Source organism: Neophocaena asiaeorientalis, unplaced genomic scaffold (assembly GCF_003031525.2).
Source record: "Neophocaena asiaeorientalis asiaeorientalis breed wild unplaced genomic scaffold, Neophocaena_asiaeorientalis_V1.1 scaffold78, whole genome shotgun sequence".
In the NCBI taxonomy this organism is placed as follows: Eukaryota; Metazoa; Chordata; class Mammalia; order Artiodactyla; family Phocoenidae; genus Neophocaena; species Neophocaena asiaeorientalis.
The window spans coordinates 10,758,883-10,780,036 of NW_020175018.1; the positions used below are offsets into that span (position 1 = coordinate 10,758,883).

Sequence of the window (21,154 nt, forward strand, 5' to 3'; positions counted from 1 at the left end):
AGGTGGAGGAGGTGGAGGAGGTGGAGGAGGGGGAGGAGGTGGAGGAGGTGGAGGAGGTGGATGTGATCGCGTGTTCACCCAGGGTTCAAGTAAAAAGGTTTGCGTGTTTTGCTTCATACTGTTTTCCCTCAAAGGCCAGAAGAATTCCACTGCATGTTTTACTTATATCATGGCGCCGTGGTTCACACTCTAAGAACAGAGGTATGAGGAATTCCTTTTTTGACAAAGATTTTAATAGCATCAAGATTTTGGCAGCAAACCCTCTCAAAGGTAAACCACACTGACTGATTTGAGTGAGCACTATCATACCTTTGTCTAAGAAATGCTATTATGTATGGAAACTGGTTCCTAGAACTACAAGCATTGAAGTTAGTAAACACATCTGGAATTCCAGGTTACTGCCTGTAGCCTGCCTAGGGACTAGCTATGGGATGATTTCAAGTGAGTTAGGTGCCTCTGCTTCTGTTCCCTCAGCAGTGAAATATTCATAATCTATGTGCTACTTATCCATCTCATAGGGATACTTACAAAAAGTAAAAAAGCACTATTCAAATCCAAGATGCAATATTCTTGACTCTTCCTGCTCTAGCTACATTTTTTTGGAGGGAAAATAAGCTGTCAACTATCAAACTCATTTATTCAACTCCTAATGAAGGAAGGGCAGCATAAAATAATCTAAACAGGTATTTTATTCTAAACAGATAACCCCCAAACTATTTTTCTGTGACTGTGAAAGGTGCTTTGTACTTTCATTTGAATGGCACTTTCATAACCTCAATAAATGGTAACTGTTATTATTATTAACAAAACTGCACTAACTTTGCCAAGTATTTTTTATATCTTCTAGATTACCTTTTTAAAAAAAACTATTACCAGATGGATCAAACATGAGGATAGAGCAGCAGGACTGGCTTCATTCTGCCTGTAATGTTATACAGTTAGGGGGGCAGTGTTTCACAAAATACACTTTAAGTAGAATAATTAATTCTCTGATTCCAGAAGGTTGCTTATTTATTTACACATACATCACTTACAAAACTGTTACAGGTGGACTCTATTACTATTTATGTTTTACAAATCAGTAAACTGAGGCACGGACTTGCCCAAGGCCCCATAACTAGTGAGAGGTAGAGCCAAGATAAAACCTAGGCAGCCTGGCTCCACAACCCCTGCTCGGAACAGCTATTATATGCTGCCTCGAATTTCCAGGTTAAGTCCATGTCATCACACGTTGAATCCTCTTCTCTCACTAGTCTAGATATGGGTCGGACCTACCTGTTCATTCAAGAAATTCAAAAAGTGTGAATACATGCTGGGAATTAGGAGTATAGAGTAGCAAGTCATAGTCCCTATCCCCAAAAGGCTTACAGTCAAGCAAGAAGAAAAATACAAAAATGGCCACAATAAAGGATGAGAGCAATGCTGGAGGATTCTATATAACAAAGTTCCATGGAAACGCAAAGGAAAGCTATCTAAAGGAAACTGGATACTCAGACAAGGCTACACAGAGGTGACTAAGATCAAGGTAATGGAAGTGATCACTTCCAACTTAGTCACCTTAAGATAGGGGCAAGAGGGAGCAGGCAATTAAATAGTCTATAATGCTGGCTCCTTGTTCAATAATGTTTAAAATAAAATGTGCTCCCGATCTGTCCTATGAACTGCAGATTAACATCAGGCCATGCATAGGTTACTGCAGTAGCAGGGAGAAGATAACCAACCTTTGGAGTGGGGGAAGTGGAGGGAATCAGGAAGGTTGGGAAAAGGGACACAGGAGAAACTAAGAGCGTCAGACTGCCTAGGTTCAAATCTGGACTCAGCCACTCACTCACCATGGGACCTAGGGAAAGTAACAATTTTTGTGCCTCCGCTTCCTCATCTATAAATGGGAACAATTTTGGTGCCTATCTCATAGGATTATTGTGAGGACTGAAAGAAATCATATATGTTATGTGTGTATAAAAGCACCAGGCCCATGTTAAGCACTATACAAATGTTTACTATTATTGTTATTGCTACTATTCCCTGGTCTAAAATGAATCTTCAAAGATGAATCATTCATCCAGCTTTTTTCAAAGAGAAAAGGCACTAAAATAACATATAGCAGAACATGTAGTTAGCAACTAAAACTACCAGGAGTTCAAAGCTGCTGTTTAGGTTAGCATTTCAGAGAGACTGCTCTGGCAGCTGCACAGAAAATTAATCTGATGGACAAGACACAAGATTAGTTATGAAGCTGTGACTATAGCTCAGGGAAGAGATGATGAAATCCAAAGTAAGGCATTGAAAGATAGGCCTATGAACTTAAGAAATAGTTTAAAAAATATTTAGGAGATAAAATTGGTAGAACTTGGTGACTGAGTGGATGTGGAGGGTTAAGGAGAAGGCGAAAGTTTACGGCTTGTATGACAGCACCAACAAATGAAACTGAACTGAAAAGTAGGAACAGCTTAACAGGGAGAGGGGAAATGAGGAACTATGTTTCAGACACAATGAGCTTGAGATGTCTATGGATTACTGAAACAGAGATCCATCATGATACAAACCTAACAGCCCAGGAGAAAGGTTTGAGCAAATCTGGGACAACAACATATAACTGACACATGAAGGACAGGCAAACCTGAAGCCTAGGAGAAAGATCTGAGCAAATTTGGAAGACATTAACGTATAAACGACAGATGAAGCCATGGATGTGAATGAGCTTACCCAGGGAAAATATGCAAGGAAACGAGCAGTAACCTAGTGACAAAACCCAAGGAACAGTAAAACAGTCCTCTCAGTATATGCAGGTTCGGCATCCGCAGATTCAACCAACTGCAGATTGAATTTGGTTGGTTGGGTGAATGCACAGATGCAGAACCCAGGATATGGAAGGCCGACTGTACTATGCCATTTTACATGAGGGACTTGAGCATCTGTGAATTTTGGTATCCTCTGGGTCCTGGAACCAATACCCTGCAAATACAGGAGGATGACTGTAGTTAAAGGATGAGCCAAGGAAAGAAACACCCCAAAATCTCCAAAAATCAACTCAACCTTGGCCTAGATTCTAAAGTTAGGATTTGTGCTGTGGAAATTCACAAATATCTAAGCAGTTACAGTCATCCCTCAGTAAACCTGGGGGATTGTTTCCAGGACCACCGCAGATACTAAAATCTGTGGATGCTCAAGTCCCATAGTTGGCCCTTCCTCCTCCACATCCATGGTTCCACATCCACAGATCCAACCAATCACAGATCCTGTCGTACTGTATTTATTGAAAAAGAAATCCACATGTAAGTGGACTGGTGCAGTTCAAACCCATGTTGTTCAAAGGTCAACTGTACTTTCTTCACTGGCTTTTCCCTCTCCCTGCATGTCCTAGTAAGAAGTTCCAACTACTGGATTGTGGAGTCCTTGAGAAGAAAGGACTAGAAGCCTTATTTGGCTTCCTGTCACTAACGTCCAATATAAGGCCTGGTACACATATGCTTGTAGAGTGAATGTAGTTGAAGAGATAAAATTGGAGAATTTCCCATTCATCAAGACAAAAGGGCTCATGGAATGCCTAGGGTTGCTTCCAGCCCAGACCAGAGCAATAGAAAGCCTGAAGAAAGTGAAAGCAGAAAGGCGGCAGACCTTATACACTGCTGGAGAGAATGTAAGATGGTGCAGCCACCTGTGAAAACAATTTGTCAGTTCCTCAAACTGTTAAACAGAGTTACCTTATTACCCAGTAATCCACTCCAAGGTAATACACCCAATAGAATTGAAAACATATGCTCACACAAAAACTTGTACAAGAATGTCCGCAGCAGTATTATTCATAATAGCCAAAGAGTGGGAACAACCCAAACCTCCATCAACTGATGAACAGATAGGCAAAATGTGGTACTTCCATACAATGGGATATTATTCAGCAATAAAAAGAAAGTACTGGACTTCCCTGGTGGCACAGTGGTTAAGAACCCGCCTGCCAATGCAGGGGACATGGGTTCGAGCCCTGGTCCGGGAAGATCCCACGTGCCGCAGGGCAACTAAGCCCGTGCACCACAACTACTGAGCCTGTGCTCTAGAGCCCGCGATCCACAACTACTGAGCCCTCGTGCCACAACTACTGAAGCCCGCACGCCTACCGTGCTCCGCAGCAAGAGAAGCCACCGCAATGAGAAGCCTGTGCACCACAACGAAGAGTAGCCCCCACTCACAGCAACTAGAGAAAGCCTGCGTGCAGCAGCAAAGACCCAACGCAGCCAAAAATAAATATATAAATAAATTTATTTAGAAAAAAAGAAATGAAGTACTGATATATGCTACAATATGGATGAACCCTGACAATATTATGCTGAGAAGCCAGACACAAAAAGCCACACATTGTGTGATTCCATTGATATAAAAGGTTCAGAATAGGCAAATCCATAGATACAGGAAGTAGATTAATGATTGCCAGTGGCTAGTGGAGGGAGAAATGAGGAGTGAGTGCTAATGGGTATGGGGTTTCTTTGGGGGTGATAAACCCTTAAAGTGTACACTTTTAAAAGGGTAAATGTTATGATACATGAGTTATATCTCAATTTTAAAAGGGGGTGGGGTAGAAACACAGAGAGGCTAGAATCCATGCTGCACCCTAGAATTTCTTCTAGTTCAGGTGATTCCAACACAAGGATACCAACAAATCACTTAATTGAACAGTACTGGTGACAGTAACCATAAAATTTTTTTAAACAATTTGTAACACAAGTTGATTACATCAAAGAGATGTCAAATTCCTCACCCAAGAATCAGAGATTTCAAGACTTTTCCCCTGGGGAAAGGAGGAGAACTTTCTATACATTAGTGACCTTGTGTGGAGGTAGCCGATCTACATTTCTAATTGGGGGAGAGTAAAGCCTAGTGCCAGAAAACACAACAGAACTTGTGACTTTGTTGAAGCAAGCACTCCTACACTGAGCAGCTTCTCCTACCAAAGCACCAGACACTGCTTTAATCCACCCCAGAGCTGGGCCTGGGAAGTCACAGAGTTTACACAATGCCTCTACCAGCAACCTACCGAGCTACTGGTCCTTGGGGAGTAATTCTCCTCTTCATTTTGGAATAAAAAAAGGGAGGGGGACACAACAAGGAAGACAACATGGCATGACAGATAACATAAAGGCTTTGGAAAGCTTGTGTGTGCTCCCAATTCTACCACCTAGTAGCTGAGAAAACTGGCAAAGTCACAATTCCTCTGGACCTCAGTAAGATATTATCTCATACCTCACAAAGCTGCTCTCACAAGGTAGGGCCCAACAGTGACACTCAAATATTAGTATTCTCCCCAATTCACCAAAAGGAAAACTAGTTGCTAGTACTGTATATTTGGGGGTCATATTGGAAAATAAGATTCATGGACCTCTTCTCTATGAGGTACTTAAACACATATTCTCATACCTAAAATTAGGAAACAAATAGAATGTCCAAATTTGAATCCTTGACTCCTTCCTGTGAAGCCTACTGCCATTCAATTACCAATACTATGCATCTCTTCTCTCTCTAGATTTCATTCATTCTCTTTCTCTCCATTATCCAATCCCATCTTCTCTCACCTAGGCTATAGCAATTGCTTCCTAACTTGTCTTAAGACCCTTCAATAACGTCCCAAACTCTTTAATATAACTGAACTTGCTTCCTCTGCAGCCCCATCTTCCATTTATCCCCTTTGTTCTTTCTACTCTAGCCATTCTCAACTTTTAGTGTTCTTCCAGCCTTTACAACCGTTCTCTCCTTCCGCCTGGCTTAAACATCACTTTCTCCTTCACCCTTCAGATCCCAATTTAGACAGCACCTGCCTGGAAGGTTTGACCTTATCAAGTCTAGGGTAGGTACTCCTCCATACTCACCTTGACTCTCATTACTCTAACACTTCTCACACTAGGCTTTACTCCTCAAACTACACTGCACTTCCGTTACTAGACTGCAAATCCCACGAGCACTGGGTCCGTGCCTGTAGTTTTCATTGCTCGATTCCCAGACATATGACTAATGCCCAATATACATTCAGCTAATGCTGACTGAATAAGTGAATGACTACAGTTAAGCAAAAAACTTAACTGACTAAATAGAACATTTTGCATGTAATATTTTCTTCATATAAAATATTTTTTTAATTTTGAAGAAAATTACAGATACAGCCAAATCCAATTTTTCATAACAACCATGGGGAAAAGGGCTTAAGCACACATGTACTTTCTACAACTTTAACCACTAATACTAAATATAATCAAAAGGAGGTAAACTACTACCCCAGGGGGAATGGTATTCCTAACATTGTTCAGTTTTAGGACTTAAATCTCCTTGACTGGAAAGAGTGGTAAAGGTATATATAATGCAAATTACAAACATTATTGTCAAATCTTGCACTGGAGTAAAAATAAGCCGAAATTTTTTTTTGCCAGCCCACTTCTCCCCCCCCCAAAAAAGAATGTCCACATACTTGATAGAAACACCACTTAACTCCAAATAGCTCACCAAGTAAAGGTTACTGTGAAATACTTCAAATTCCATAAGCACTGAGGACTGCAAAGACTGTGGGAAGAGAATGTTCCAAGCACCAACTAATGATCAGAAGGTACAAATGAAATAAACCCTGATGCATGATGACTATCTAAGGAAGTCTAAAGTGAAGACTGAATATATTTGCTCTGAAATCATTAACCAAGCTTCAGCTTCTGAAATACATTAAAAATACTTAACACATTTTATGTCTCAAGTACAAGTGACAGAGATTTATTATTAAAGATAACTAGTTTCCTTCGCCTAGTTTAGATATATATAAATCTCTATCACATTTCAGACTTCATTTTTGTATTTTGGATTTTTTAATACAAACAATTTCAATTCTTATCATGTGCTTGTTCCCTATGCTAATGAGAACACGTTATACCAACTCAGAATTTTTATTATCATTTTGGGGATGTGACCACCCTTTTTATTCTGTTCATATTTTAACTCAGCAACTTTAATCCTGCGATCAAAGCTTCATTAGCTTGTAAACAAACTGTTTCTCAGGTAAACTGAATTGCCCCACATCAGTATCTTAAGCAAATAAATAAGCACAAAAAAGGCAGAGATTATAAATTAGGGCAGACAAATCTGTATCTAGCCCCACGCCGGTAAAGAGCATTCTATCAATACAGTGAAATGCTAATCTCCTAATTAACAACCTAATTAGGTAATTATGGCTTTGCAGAGGGATGCCGAAATGAAATATGACAACATGGTCACCTCTTTATATGGCACCTGTGGGCCTTTTCAGCTGTCATTGCAAAGAGTGCAATATCAATTTGAACAGATGACAAAGTGCTGTCATTTTTCATTCTGATAATATACAGAATGCTTTGGACAGAAGCAGTTTACAAAATGAAACATCTTGCCTGGTATTTTCCTAATTTAAATATGCTCAAATACTTTGTTAAATTTTTGCATGCTTTTGCATATACGAGAATTACCACGCACACTTAAAAAAAAACCTAGACAACATGCTTAATGGTACAAGCTGAAACTACTGCAATTTCATTTAGGAAGTATATAATTAGAAAAGAGTAAAAGACACAATTCTTCATGACATTTTAATATTCATACATCCTGAATACTGCTATCACAAAAAGTAAAATTCAAACTTTGATCTTTAATTTTTTTCTTACAAAATTTTTCAAAAGTGAGAAATTCACACTTAAACTTTTCCATACCAAAAAAGCACTTACCAAGATACAAATATTCAACTCACAAAAAAGCTCTATATACCAATGACCAGCCTTACGAATAATAGGCATGTACTCTTTCTGAAAGACAGAGCTGTCACAGGGCTACTCACTGACCCACTGGCCACTAAAGAGGTGATGGTAGCACTGGGACACTGGTACCACCTACACAAATATGACTCTTCTTTCAAGATATTTTTGAGGAGGAGAGGAGAACCTCAACATCATGTATGTCAAGATACAGGAAACCATATCCTAAGTGTAAAACAACTGAGGTTAAAACTAACTTGAAAATACAATCCTATTGGGTTAGCCAAAAAGTTCTTTCGGTTTTTAAGTAAAAATAAAAGATATTTTTCATTTTCACCAAGAATTTTATTGAATAACGTATTCACTGTTTTGTTTCACTACCTTCTGCCATTTTTCAGGCAACTGCATAATTCCATCTTCCCAAAACTTTTTATCTTTTTGAGCAAAGAACTGTTCCAGGTGCCTTTTACGGTCTTCCAGGGAACTGAAATTTTTTCCATTAAGAGGATTTTGTAAAGACCAAAGTAAATGGAAATCCAAAGGCGCAATGTCTGGTGAATATGGCAGATGAATAACTTCCCAGCCAAGCTGTAACAGTTTTTGCCTGGTCATCAAAGAAACATGCGGTCTTGCGTTATCCTGATGGAAGATTATGCGTTTTCTGTTGACTAATTCTGTATGCTTTCTGGCGAGTGCTGCTTCAGTTGGTCTAATTTGGAGCAGTACTTGTTGGAGTTAATCGTTTGGTTTTCCAGAAGGAGCTCATAAGAGAGGACTCGCTTTCAATGCCACCATATACACACATCACCTTCTTTGGATGAAGACCGGCTTTTGGTGTGGTTGGTGGGGGTTCATCTCGCTTGCCCCATGATCTCTTCCGTTCCACACTATTGTACAGTATCTACTTTTCATTGCCCCTCACAATTTGTTTTAAAAATGGAATATTTTCATTACGTTTAAGTAGAAAATTGCATGTGGAAATATGGTCACGAAGGTTTTTTTCGCCTTAGGTGGAATCCAAACATTAAAGTGATGAACATAACCAAGCTGGTGCAAATGATTTTCAGCACTTGATGTGGATATTTTGAGTATGTCAGCTATCTCCCGTGTGGTATAACATTGATTGTTCTCAATGAATGTCTCAATTTGATCGTTATCAACTTCAAATGGTCTACCTGACGGTGGTGCATCGTCCAGCAAGAAATCTCCAGAATGAAACTTCGCAAACCACTTTTGACACGTTCGATCAGTCACAGCATCTTCTTCATAAACTGCACAAATCTTTTTTTGCGTTTCAGTTGCATTTTCACCTTTATGAAATAATAAAGCATAATATGCCGAAAATGTTGCTTTTTATCTTCCATCTTCAATATTAAAATGGCTACACAAAAATTCACCAATTTTAAGTTTTTTTTTAAATGCACGCTGATATGATAGCTGTCACAATACAATCTAACAAAATTGTTTCGAATGAAGTTAGACAACTAAGTGCTACTACAGCCATCGTACAGAAAAACCAAATGAACTTTTTGGCCAACCCAATATAACATCAGATCACCTGTATTAGGGAAAACTTTTTGGTCAAAATGATGTGCACTAGCTCTACCCATATTTCTCACTTACAAGTTAATTAAAAGGATTTTTTATTGAAAAGTAATTTATGTTTATCAGAGAGTATTTTGGAAAACAGAAAAGAGCATAAAGACCTATAATCTAACCACCTGTTTTTTCTTTGTGTGTTTGACATTAATTGAGATCATACTTTAGTTTTATATCCTTCTTTCACTTCATATTATATGATGAGCATATTAAGTCACTAAAATTCTTCTAAAACATCTAAAATGCTTGTACAATAGTTCCATTCTATGGCTTTTCCATTTCTCTTACCTCTTTGTTGACTACTAAAGTTGTTTCTAATTTTTGCTATTATAAATACTTCCACAGTGAACACCTTTGAACATGAATATTTTTCTACATTTCTGATTATTTCTTTAACAAAGATTCTTGATTAAAAAAAAAACAAACAAACCCTAGGGCTCCCCTGGTGGCGCAGTGGTTGCGAGTCCACCTGCCAATGCAGGGGACACGGGTTTGTGCCCGGGTCCGGGAAGATCCCACATGCCGCGGAGCGGCTGGGCCCGTGAGCCATGGCCACTGAGCCTGCGCGTCCGGAGCCTGTGCACCGCAAAGGGAGAAGCCACAACAGTGAGAGGCCCACGTACCGCAAAAAAAAAAAAAGAAAGAAAAAGAGAGAAGCAGCATTTTAGATCTGAACTGTTCTCTACTGGAGTCTGCCAGTAATCAGTTGTGCAGCTTTAAGCATGTCAATTAGAATCAGAAAGCTTGGCATCCTGAAAAGACCTCACCAAGACTTCAATCGTGCTCCCTCATTATCATCCAGATGGCAAAAAAGATACAAAGATTTGTAAGTGACTTGACCAAAACCAGAAGGCTGTTAGTGGCATACCTGCATTCAGAATTCAAATCCCTCTCAGTCTAGTGCACTTTATACTAAACTGTAATTCACTGGGCACCAATTTCTTCATCTCAAGAGGTTATGATTACCCGCCTTGTTCACTTCATGCACTGTAGAGAGTACCAAAGGAAACAAGAGATCTGGCAGCATTTAAAGTGCTAAGGGCACAAAAGTATTACAAGGTCATCATCACCTCATCCAAACCCCATCCCTCCAGAAATTCAGCCTGATCATACAATAAAAGCATTTATCCTGCCACTTCCCCAAAGATATCAGTATGAGTCAAATACAACACCCCCTCACTCTAGCAATTTACCAGATTTCTGATCAATAATCACAACAGGCATTGTACCTCCTGCTTTGAACAGTGGGTACCAAAATTTCAGTGAGCAGGTAGGTCAGAGTTCACAATCAGGCAGCCTAAGACTGTACACAGCCCACAAATGTGTTTTGGTCTACATAATTTTTTTAAGGGCAGTTTTTTAAACTAAATACATTAAAATCCAGATTTCCAGCATCTCTTGAAAACAATCGGAAGATCTAGAGATACTGGGTCCACTTCCTCACACGGCGACAAGCAACTGGAGCTGAGTAGTGACTGCTGCCTTCAGACTGACTGGTCATGGGGCCCTCCAGTTCACAAGATCTGTCCTACTCTTTATACTAAATCATGGGCATTTGAGTTGGAGACTCCTGAGGTAGAGTTCAAAAGAGAACTAAATTAATAAATATTTGGGGGCTTCCCTGGTGGCGCAGTGGTTGAGGGTCCGCCTGCCGATGCAGGGGATGCGGGTTCGTGCCCCGGTCTGGGAGGATCCCACATGCCGTGGAGCGGCTGGGCCCGTGAGCCATGGCCGCTGAGCCTGCGCGTCCTGAGCCTGTGCTCTGCGGCGGGAGGGGGCACAGCAGTGAGAGGCCCGCGTACCAAAAAAAAAAAAAAAAAGAAAAAAAAAATATTTGTTTTCTCTTTTGGCCAACTTTTTTTTTTTTTTGCATTATCAACTCACTAGCTGTATGACTCTTGGGTAACACACTTAACCACTAAGGCTTAGGCTACTCGTGTTAAATTGGTAATACCCTAGCTCACAGAATCATAAAGACTGAAGGAAATAAGGTATACAGAAACATTTAACGATGACTGTAAGCACTCAATTACTTTAACACAAGCTAAAATGTGCTAACTTTTGAGTGAAAAACTTCAAACTCACAGAAAACACAAGGTCAGGGTACCTCCCATAAGAGAAAAAATGTAATGTGACAGAATTCTTTGTCATAATAATTTGGCATCTATTGCTGCGTCCTTAACAATAAGGCCTACATATCAAAATAACAGATTTACAGCAAATTCTCTCAGCTGAAGCACATATAATCTACTGAACTGCAATAGTTTCTAAAGTCTTCAGTTATGAGTCAATAAGCAAAACAAACACCCCACTTAAGTATATATATTTAACGGGACAGCTGAGGTGATGAGTTCCTTGAGCGCAGAAGCCATGTTCATTCCTCATTATTCCTACTGCCCAGCATGGTGATGGGCACGTTGAAGCTAGGGCTCAAGGGCTAGCTCCTCTCCGAAGCCACCCACATCACAAAGACACAACATGGCGTAGTACCGAAGAGTGGAGTTACCCAAGTCTGGCAGATAATCCCCTCTACTCTCAGCTCCAACAACTGCATAAACTAAAGGAATTCATTTAACCTCTGTGCTCTAGTTTCCTCATCTGTAAAATCAGAATGCTAATAACACCATCCTGTAGAGGAATGAACGAGAATGCATTTAACACAATGCTGGCACACAGTAAGTGCTCATTAGCTACCGTTATCAGTGTTTCCTCCTTTGTGCTCCACAGTACCCTGTGGGCACTACTATCTTAGTATCTACTATGGTTCACCTGCACAAACATGTCTGCCCCACGGGAGTGTCGACAACCTCAGGGTGGGGACCTGGTTATACTCCTTTTTGTATCCCTGGGTCTAACATTTTCCCTAGCACAGCTGAATGAATCATAGATCTTCAAGGTATTTATTAACAGGAAAGGTTATGAGCAGAAACGGGAAGTGACCTCTCTTGCCCAACACACAAGCCCTGACTCTGACCCCCTCCTGACCCTCCAACTTTACTTCCCAGTATTCCCACTGAAAGAAGCAATGGTTTGATTTATTCAGGCTGGTCTACTCACTACTCTAAAACCATGCCACAGGCATTGCATCTTTGCATCTTACAGCTATTTTCAGGGGAACCTTGCCACAAATCAGGCCCTTTACCCACATTAGCTCACAACACTTCATGAAGTCTCTATCATCCCCCATCTCAAACTATACTTGAAGGAAATGATACTTAGAATTAAGAAACTTGCCAAAGGTCACATATCTAGTAAGAGGAAGGATCAAGAATTGAAGCCAGCATCCATGGTTGTTCTCTACAGAATGTCTGGTCCACTCATTCAACGTTGAGCTGACCCACCTACTACCTTCTTACCTTGGAAGATTAAGGTCTTCTCTACATTTAAAGGACTATCTGACATTCATATTGACATTGATATTTTTTCTCTTGTATACCTGTTTCAATATGTATTTGCATACAGAGAGCTATGGTGTGAGAAAAGAAAAACACATAATGGAAAAGGCACAGATGTAGGCATAAGACAGACCTGGGTTTGAATCCTGGCTGTCTCATACCAGATGTGTAATTTATCCTGAGCCTTCCTAATCTGTGAATTGAGGTTAAAATGATTAAACAAGAGAAACCTAATATAATCTCCAGTATAGTAAATAACAAAGCTTAGTTAACCCCACATTATGAAACATTACCTGGACATAGTACACTCCTCAAAAGTGAATAACGCCCCCTCTTCTGTGCTACCACTGGATCACAGAAAGAACTCTCCCACAGTGTACATACCATTCTGTGTTCGAATTATTTCCTTATCTCACTCACTAAATTGAGCAGACAAGAACTGAGTCTTATTTATCTCTACATCGTCTAGCATGGTACCTGGTATATATCCATACTCAGTAGATGTTTGCTAAGTGAAATAATTGTAGATATAATAATGAGTGTTTATAGGATTCTAGAAAAGAAATCATTTCCAGCTGAGGTTGCCCTGAACTGGTTGAGGGAAGGCCAATTTCAGCTGGGCCGTGGTAACATCTCAATAGGTGGGAACAGAAAAGGAGAAATCTAGGCAGAGAGAAAGTCCTACAAAAAAACAATGGACAAAGTAAACAACAAAGGCATCTAGGTCCTACTTAGCCAGAGTAAAGGATCAGGGTAGGGGGCCTTTCGAAGCGTAGCTGGAAAGTTAGCCAGGAGCCAGGAGGTGTAGAGGAATGGGAGTACACTCAGGCATCACAGGAGATGAAGGAAGGTATGAACACAAAGCTGAATGGGAAAGGGGCCGCCTGCATGCCTCACAGGCCCCAGCGACCTTGCAAATGTGTAAACTGAAAAAGATAAAACAAATATCAATACTTCATCAACAACTCTTTCAGCGTTTACTGAGCATCTTGTGCGAGCTCACAGAATGTGAAGAATAAAACATGGTGCCTTCTTTTCTGCTGTTTTAAATTAGGAATCCGCCCCTTCTGCTTGTCAAAATATTGATAGAATGAGAACGTTGACTTTGCTTTAACCGATGTTTGTAAACACCTGTCTCCAGTTGACTGTTCACGCATGGGGAAGTTTTGAACTTTGCTGGTTTTGGTTTATAACATGATGCTTTTGCACAGTGCCAGGTATTGGGAGAGGCTTCAAAAATCACTTCATTCGGAATGAAGATTGAGCCAATCTCTGAGTCAACTTTTGGGTCTCCGGTTAAAGTAATGCTCTTGCTTAAACTAAAATGATTTTTTTTCCCCCCAGCCTTAAACATATCTGGAAGACTCTATGCCACTCCCATAAACAAAAGGCTGAATCAAAGTTCCAGCAGCAGTCTGGCTAGAAAAAAACAGTTCTGCGAGGCTGTTTACCCCTTTGGGGTAATGGAGCTAAGGGGAGCTGGGAAACAGGGACTGCACAGACAATGCTTTAAAAACTTGATTTTCTCGTTATGAAGATTAAGACACCTAGATGTTGCCGAGGTACAGCCAGAAACTGCCAGAGTCAACAGTACCCTCCCCAAACCCCAATTCTACCAAGTCCACTAGTTTCTACTCCCCCAAATCACACACCCAGCTGTCAGGCTCATAGCAGCCTCCACGAAAGGGCCAGAAAACGGATGCTCAAGGGAGACCAGAGCAAGGGCCAGACAGGCTGCCCGCTGGGCAGCGCCGAGCGCGGGGGAGTGAGGAAGGCCGCCAGGCTCCTCGGGTGGGCTGGCGGGGGTAGCGAGCGAAGGAGCTAGAGGCTGGGGCAACCTTTACCTGAAGCTGCTGCCACACTACGGGCCGGGTCGGCCCTGGGACACGTTCCTGAGGGGATGGCTCGGCTCCCCCGCGCCTCCCGGCCCCTGCCCGAGCTCCGCACTCTCGGAATCCTCGGGGACTGGCGCTCCTCCCGGCCGGCTCAGCTGCCGCTTTCCGGGCTCGCCTTCATGCCCCTGCCGCTCACCGCCGCTCGCCAGCTGAGCAGCAGCCCTGTTGGCCCCGAGCCGCGCCACGACCCGGAACCGCACTCCGCGCACCGGAAGTCCCTGACCGGGAAGAAGCCGTTGGCTGGGGACGTAGCGCGCCAGCCCCAGAGCCAAGAGCAAGGAGGGAAGCCCTCACGGGGGGCGGGGCCGAACGGGAGGCCGTGCGCGTGCGCACCACTTCCCCGCCTCCGGCCAAGGCCTGGGTGGGAGATGAGCTGGGAGTCTGGCAATGTACATTGACTTCCGGGTTTGGGTTGGGTAGAAATCAGCGTCAGCCTTCTCCTTCGAATTTCCTCCTCTCTCTCCCTGCTTCCACGGAAAAAAGCCCTTGGTTCCTCCAGAAATGAGTGATGAGGAAGACCTGGGTTTAAATACCAACTCTAACCTGCTGTGTATCCTAGGACAAGACACCTCCCTTCTCTGACCCATCCATACAGTGGTTCCAATTTTAAGTATTGCTGTGAGAATCGAATGGGATGATGCTCTAAAAACACTCAGCACAGTGCCAGACACTTAATAAATTTAGTAAATGTTAGTCATTCTTATCTGTAAAATGGAGATAATTATCTTCCCAGAACTGCAGGGAGCTTTCCATGAGATATGTGGACCCGACGCAAACAGGAGCTCATTGTTGGTGATCTCTCTCCCTCTCTCAGGGCATAAGTGAGAGAAACTAGTGTGAAGGGGAAAGAAGGACTCGAGCAGTGCAATGATATCTCTCCTACCTGAGAGGTAGTCTGGAACGTCTCTCTTAAAAATGCACCTTAGCAAAAGAAAGAAAAAAAAAATCAAGGCTGAATTTCAGCCCGGGGGGATGTTACCCAATATTAAAGTCACCTACAAATACACCATGGATCCACCCCCTTGTATTCAAATATATGATTGACGTCTTAGCTCACATGGAGAAAAAGAAATGCACCTTACCACCCAAATGTGCCTTCTGCACACACACCACCCCAGTTTCATCAGGGGCTTGTTGGAGGTGCTCTGCCAAAGCAAGGGTGTGAACAAGGTTGGATATTCTGTTTTCTGAGGTCACCAGTTTATCTGTCCCCTCCTAAATATGAATCTTCATTTTCACTTGTCTCTTGACCTCCAGTCTGAAGCACAGTTGCCTGATTGTAAAAAACTCAACTGGACCCACTAAGTTTTCTCTCTACAGGTCCTAAGGAGTAAATACCCACTCTACCACTTACAGTTTTTATCACTTCATCTCTCTAAGTTGCCTCTCTAAATTTCTTTATCTGTAAAATGGGCATGACAAAAGTTCTAATTAACCTCACTGGGGGGTTTGTGGGGATTAAATGAGCTAATACATATAGCTCACAAAGAATAGAGCCCAGCATGTAGCTAACATTTACTAATATTTGCATAAAATGCCTACCACTATTACTACACGTCAGTCAGTAAACAGATACTTATTGAGTACCTATGTATTAAGCCTATCCTAGGCACTGGAGATTTAGTGGTGTAAAAGCCAGATAGGGACTCCACCCTAAAGAAACTTACAGTAAAGTCTGACTATGAATTTGAAATAGTCACTGCAGTAAGTTGGAGTGCAGGGAAATATGATAAGATTTCAGGAACACTGAGGGCCCCATTGAGAATGGAGACTCTGAATTTATGGTGATACTAATATGATGGTTGTTTGATTTTTCTATAGTTAGTTTGAACAGTTAAGATACAGGCACACAAAAAAATGAGCAATTGGGTTAATCCCAGGAAGACAGTTTGCCAGACAGGTGTGATGGGGTCAAGGAGTTTAAGATCTCAGCTTTTAAGAGTGCTTAAAACAAAACGCACAGGATGGATGCTCAAGATGTTAAGTAAGAGAATTCTGGAAAGGCTCATGACACTGGCCTGAAGGTCCCCAAACAGGTGTAATGGAAGTCACTGATGGTACCAGGCAGAAAGATGGAGGGTATCCTAAGAGATGGGCGCCTTGAACAACCTCAGATGAAGAGCCATCCGAGAGTGGGGTCCTGGCTGAAGTGCAAAGGAGGAAAAAGTTTTTGAAGATGAGACAGTCAAGGAACTGAGATGCCATGTGGCCTCAAAAGCTCTCAGGATGAGGGATGGACATGAGGTGGAAAGGAAACCAGGGGTGCTTCCCAAGCCATTCTACAACTGAGGAAGGTAGTTAGATGAGGAGAAGTGATGACAGGCCAACTGCATGGCTTAGCCTCCAAGGAGTAGGAATTGTATCAGAGAGTGGAAGTGGCTTTAAAAAGTAGAGCTTACATTGACCTATCTCTTGACCTAGGGGTGCATAGGACTAGGACCCTGACAACTGACACACTCAGAAAAATTATATTTTTACAACATACTGAACGTGCTGGGCCAGGGACTGGTTGGGGACTTTGGTAGACATGAGGGCACAGGGACCAGTACCGCAGCATACCTGTGACAATCAGGTTTTCCATACTTCAGCTCCAACTTGGAAAGGAGGCCATGATAAGAGACAGGGGTTCCTTTTCTTCTGGTCCCCAGGACTAGAATGGGGGCAATGGACAGAAGTTCAAAGACATCTACTAGGAACTTCCCTGGTGGCACAGTGGTTAAGAATCCACCTGCCAATGCAGGGGACACAGGTTCAATCCCTGGTCCGGGAAGATCCCACATTCTGCAGAGCAACTAAGCCCGTGCGCCACAACTACTGAGCCCATGTGCCACAACTACTGAAGCCCGCGAACCTAGAGCCCGTGCTCTGCAACAAGAGAAGCCACTGCAATGAGAAGCCCGCACACTGCAACGAAGAGTAGCCCTCGCTCACCGGAACTAGAGAAAGGCAGCATGCAGCAAAGAAGACCCAACGCAGCCGCAAATAAAATTTTAAAAAAAAGACACCTACTAACTGTGTGGTCTTCAACAAATGATTTGCCTTCTGTGTATCTGTCTCCTCATCTGGGTTATCGTGAACATCCACTGAGGTAATAATGCATGGAGAGCACTTGGAACAGTGCCTGGCACACAGGGAGTATTCTGTAAACACCAGCTCCTATTGCCCGCTGCACTGAGACAGGCAGCAAGAATCCAGACCTCTTATACATTTGCTTTCCTCAAATGCAATTGCTGGTGTAATTCCTGCTCAAGCCTCAATTGCCCTTTCTCTCTCCACTCAGTAAACTCCTACTCTCTCTTTCTCTCTCTCCTTTTTTGTAAGTGGCTTAAAACAACAACCATTTATTATTTGTCAAGATTCTATGGCTTGGTGGGTGGCTGTTCTGCCAGTCTTCTTGGCTCCCTCGTGCACATTCAGTCAGATGACAGTTAGAATGGCTGGAAGGTCTCAGATGGCTAGAGGTGTTGGCCAGGGCACCTTGGTTTTTCTCCTTGTGGCCTCTATAGTGGCTATTTTGGGTTTCTACATAACAGAGTGGTGGGATTCTTAAAGGATAAATCCCAATGTGATTTTAGAAAAATGTTTTTATTAAATATATATTGCCATTTTAACCATTCTAACCTTTAAGTGTATATATTTTCTTTTTCTTTTTTTTTTTTTTGGCTGCACCATGCAGCTTGTGGGATCTTATTCCCCGACCATGGATCAAATCCAGGCCCTGGCAGTGAAAAAACTGAATCCTAACCACTGGAACGCCAGGGAATTCCTAAGTATATTCTTTTTTTTTTTTCTTTTTTACCAATACCACTGCTACTGTGGTAGACTTTTTATTTTATTATTTATTTATTTTGGCTGCATTGGGTCTTCGTTGCTGCACGCGGGCTTTCTCTAGTTGCGGCGAGCGGGGGCTACTCTTTGTTGCGGTGCGCAGGCTTCTCACTGCGGTGGCTTCTCTTGTTGCGGAGCACGGGCTCTAGGCGGGCGGGCTTCAGTAGTTGTGGCGCACAGGCTTAGTTGCTCTGCGGCATGTGGGATCTTCCCAGACCAGGGATCGAACCTGTGTCCGCTGCATTGGCAGGTGGATTCTTAACCACTGCACCACCAGGGAAGTCCCCCAGGTATATTCTATTCATTCTTGAAAACCAAATTCACATACTGCTTCTCCTCCTCTAGGAAGTTTTCCAAGATCACTTCTCCCTAACAGGCCACATGAAGAACTTCATTCTCTGTGTTCAACGTTTATCACATTTTCTGTTATTCTTTCAATACACATCTGTCTCTCTGACAGGCCATGAGCAAAGGAACATTTCTTTCTCTCTCTCTCTCGCTCTTTTTTTTTAATATACTTAAAGCTTAAAACACCATAAACACTTGGTAAAATTCATGTTACATGAAAAGTTACTCAAAACATGCACATGAAATGAAACAACTGGAAATCTTACATTATTAAGCAGAATTCACATGTGGAAAAATCCACTTTTCCAACTCTATGACAACAAGCTGAGAGTGAACATAATAAGATGAGAGGAACTTTCTTTCAAGTCCTGCCAGAGCTGTGGGAAAAGGGAGGCACCTTCTAGTTTCTCTGCAAATGTGTGTTCTTAATATTTTATATGTGTGATTATGTTTCCCTTCTATTTTCCTAATTTTAGTTTCCTCTCTTTTTGAAATATATTTTTCCTCCCATAGGGAAAACAGACATTTTTGCTCCTATGGTACAAAGCAATTTCAAGACAACAGTAAATTAAGTGTCAAAAATCCATTCAAACTATTTGAAAGAAGCCTCCAAGAAATGGACACTTTCAGAGCAATATAGTATTTTTTCAAATTAAAATAACGTTTCAATGTGAAGAATTTTTTAAAGCTAACATATTGCTCATAATAAGGTGAGTCTGGTGGGTGGAAGGGAAGCACCATATTAACCAACCAGAAAATCTTAGATATAACACTGCAGATATTTTTTTTTTTTTTTTTTTTTTTTTTTTTTTTTTTTTTTTTTTTTTTTTTTTTTTTTCGCGGTACGCGGGCCTCTCACTGCTGTGGCTTCTCCCGCCACGGAGCAACAGGCTCCGGACGCGCAGGCTCAGCAGCCACGGCTCACGGGCCCAGCCGCTCTGCGGCATGTGGGATCCTCGCGGACCGGGGCACGAACCCGCATCCCCTGCATCAACAGGCGGACTCTCAACCACTGCGCCACCAGGGAAGCCCTCTGCAGATACTATTTAAGTATAGATCAGTTCTGGGGTCTTGCAGAGATTCCCTGAGCTTTGTTCTATTGTCTTTTTGTGCTGAATATTATTTCTGGTATCCTTTTTTACATGCTTGGGGTGAAAATGAAACATCTGGCTGGTATTTTAGTATCTCTCTGGCTACATTTATGGATAAATGTAGTCCCTCCCTACATCCAGGCTCTATAACCAGCTTCTAATAGTACCTTTTCTTGCTTTAAAGGTTAGCAAGTCCTGTGAGTTCCAGCTCCTAACTTAATTGATGTTAACAGGACTTAGGATGTAAGAAAACAGACTCGTGTGCTTTGTCGAAGGCAACTTCTAAGAATGCATAATTAACAGTGTCTCCATTAATATACAGTATGTTCAACACTGAGACACCGCTATCATAAATAAAGGTAGACATGGATAAGTTTATAATTAAAAATGCGTTCGAAATTACAAGCATAATTTATTTACTAATGTGCACTGGAATAGATTGTATGCGTAATATTTTAAAACAGGGCGTTAATAAATAATAGTGAACATAAAGTGTTTTTGCAGCTAAAAATATTTCATTAAATATTAGAAGTGAATTTGCTGCAGCGTTATCATTGCTATGAAGTAAAGTTTATAGAATACAATCACAATGTAGAGGACTGTTTCTTGGGTGTATTCAAAATATCAGAAACAAACAACTGTTTTCCTTTGAAAGTTGACAAGTAGGCTATTCAAAGTAGTGCCTGCAAATGTTTTAAGAAGAAAAGGTTAGGACGTCCAAATAGTGAATAATTGATCATTGCTTAAAACAGCCAAGATCCTTCTGATCAAGTACATTTACAGTTTAGTGCATTCCAGTCTTATCCACCTGTTTGTTTGGCCCACACTAATTTGGAGCAATTTCTCCCACCTGAGAACCCTATAGGTGTTTTTTTTCAAGCTTTCACTTCAAAACTGACCTTAGCTTGCATTGTGGTTTTGCTCTTTCAAGGGCAAACAATTCCTAGGTGCCCGGCACTCTCCTAAGAGCTCACATATTTTCCTGACTCCACGCTCTTAACCACTTCACTCTACTGACTCTGTTATTTTAATCTTATATTTATTTCCCTTTCTGAGTGTGCACATCGGGTGTTTTCAATGAGATTGTAAGTCCCACCATACCAACCATATCTGTTTGTCTGATGCCTCTGGAAAGAGAGCTTACGTTTATGGGTAGTATTTTTTGTAGTGGGGGGACTCTTTGTTCTGTTTTTTCCAGGCAGGACCGTAGTAGGTGAATAACAATGAATGGCATCCATCATTGGTTGATC

At 41.7% G+C, this 21,154-nt stretch overlaps 1 protein-coding gene across 1 annotated transcript in view; it reads right to left on the reverse strand.

Moving 5' to 3' along the window:
- The window catches only part of MAPKAP1 (MAPK associated protein 1), a 232,579-nt gene extending 217,762 nt beyond the window's left edge, over positions 1-14,817 (reverse strand). The window contains exon 1 of the mRNA XM_024762288.1: positions 14,587-14,817. The gene's annotated coding sequence lies outside the window, so the exon portion shown is untranslated. The remainder of the gene's footprint in view (positions 1-14,586) is intronic.
- Between the last annotated feature and the right edge of the window lie 6,337 nt (positions 14,818-21,154).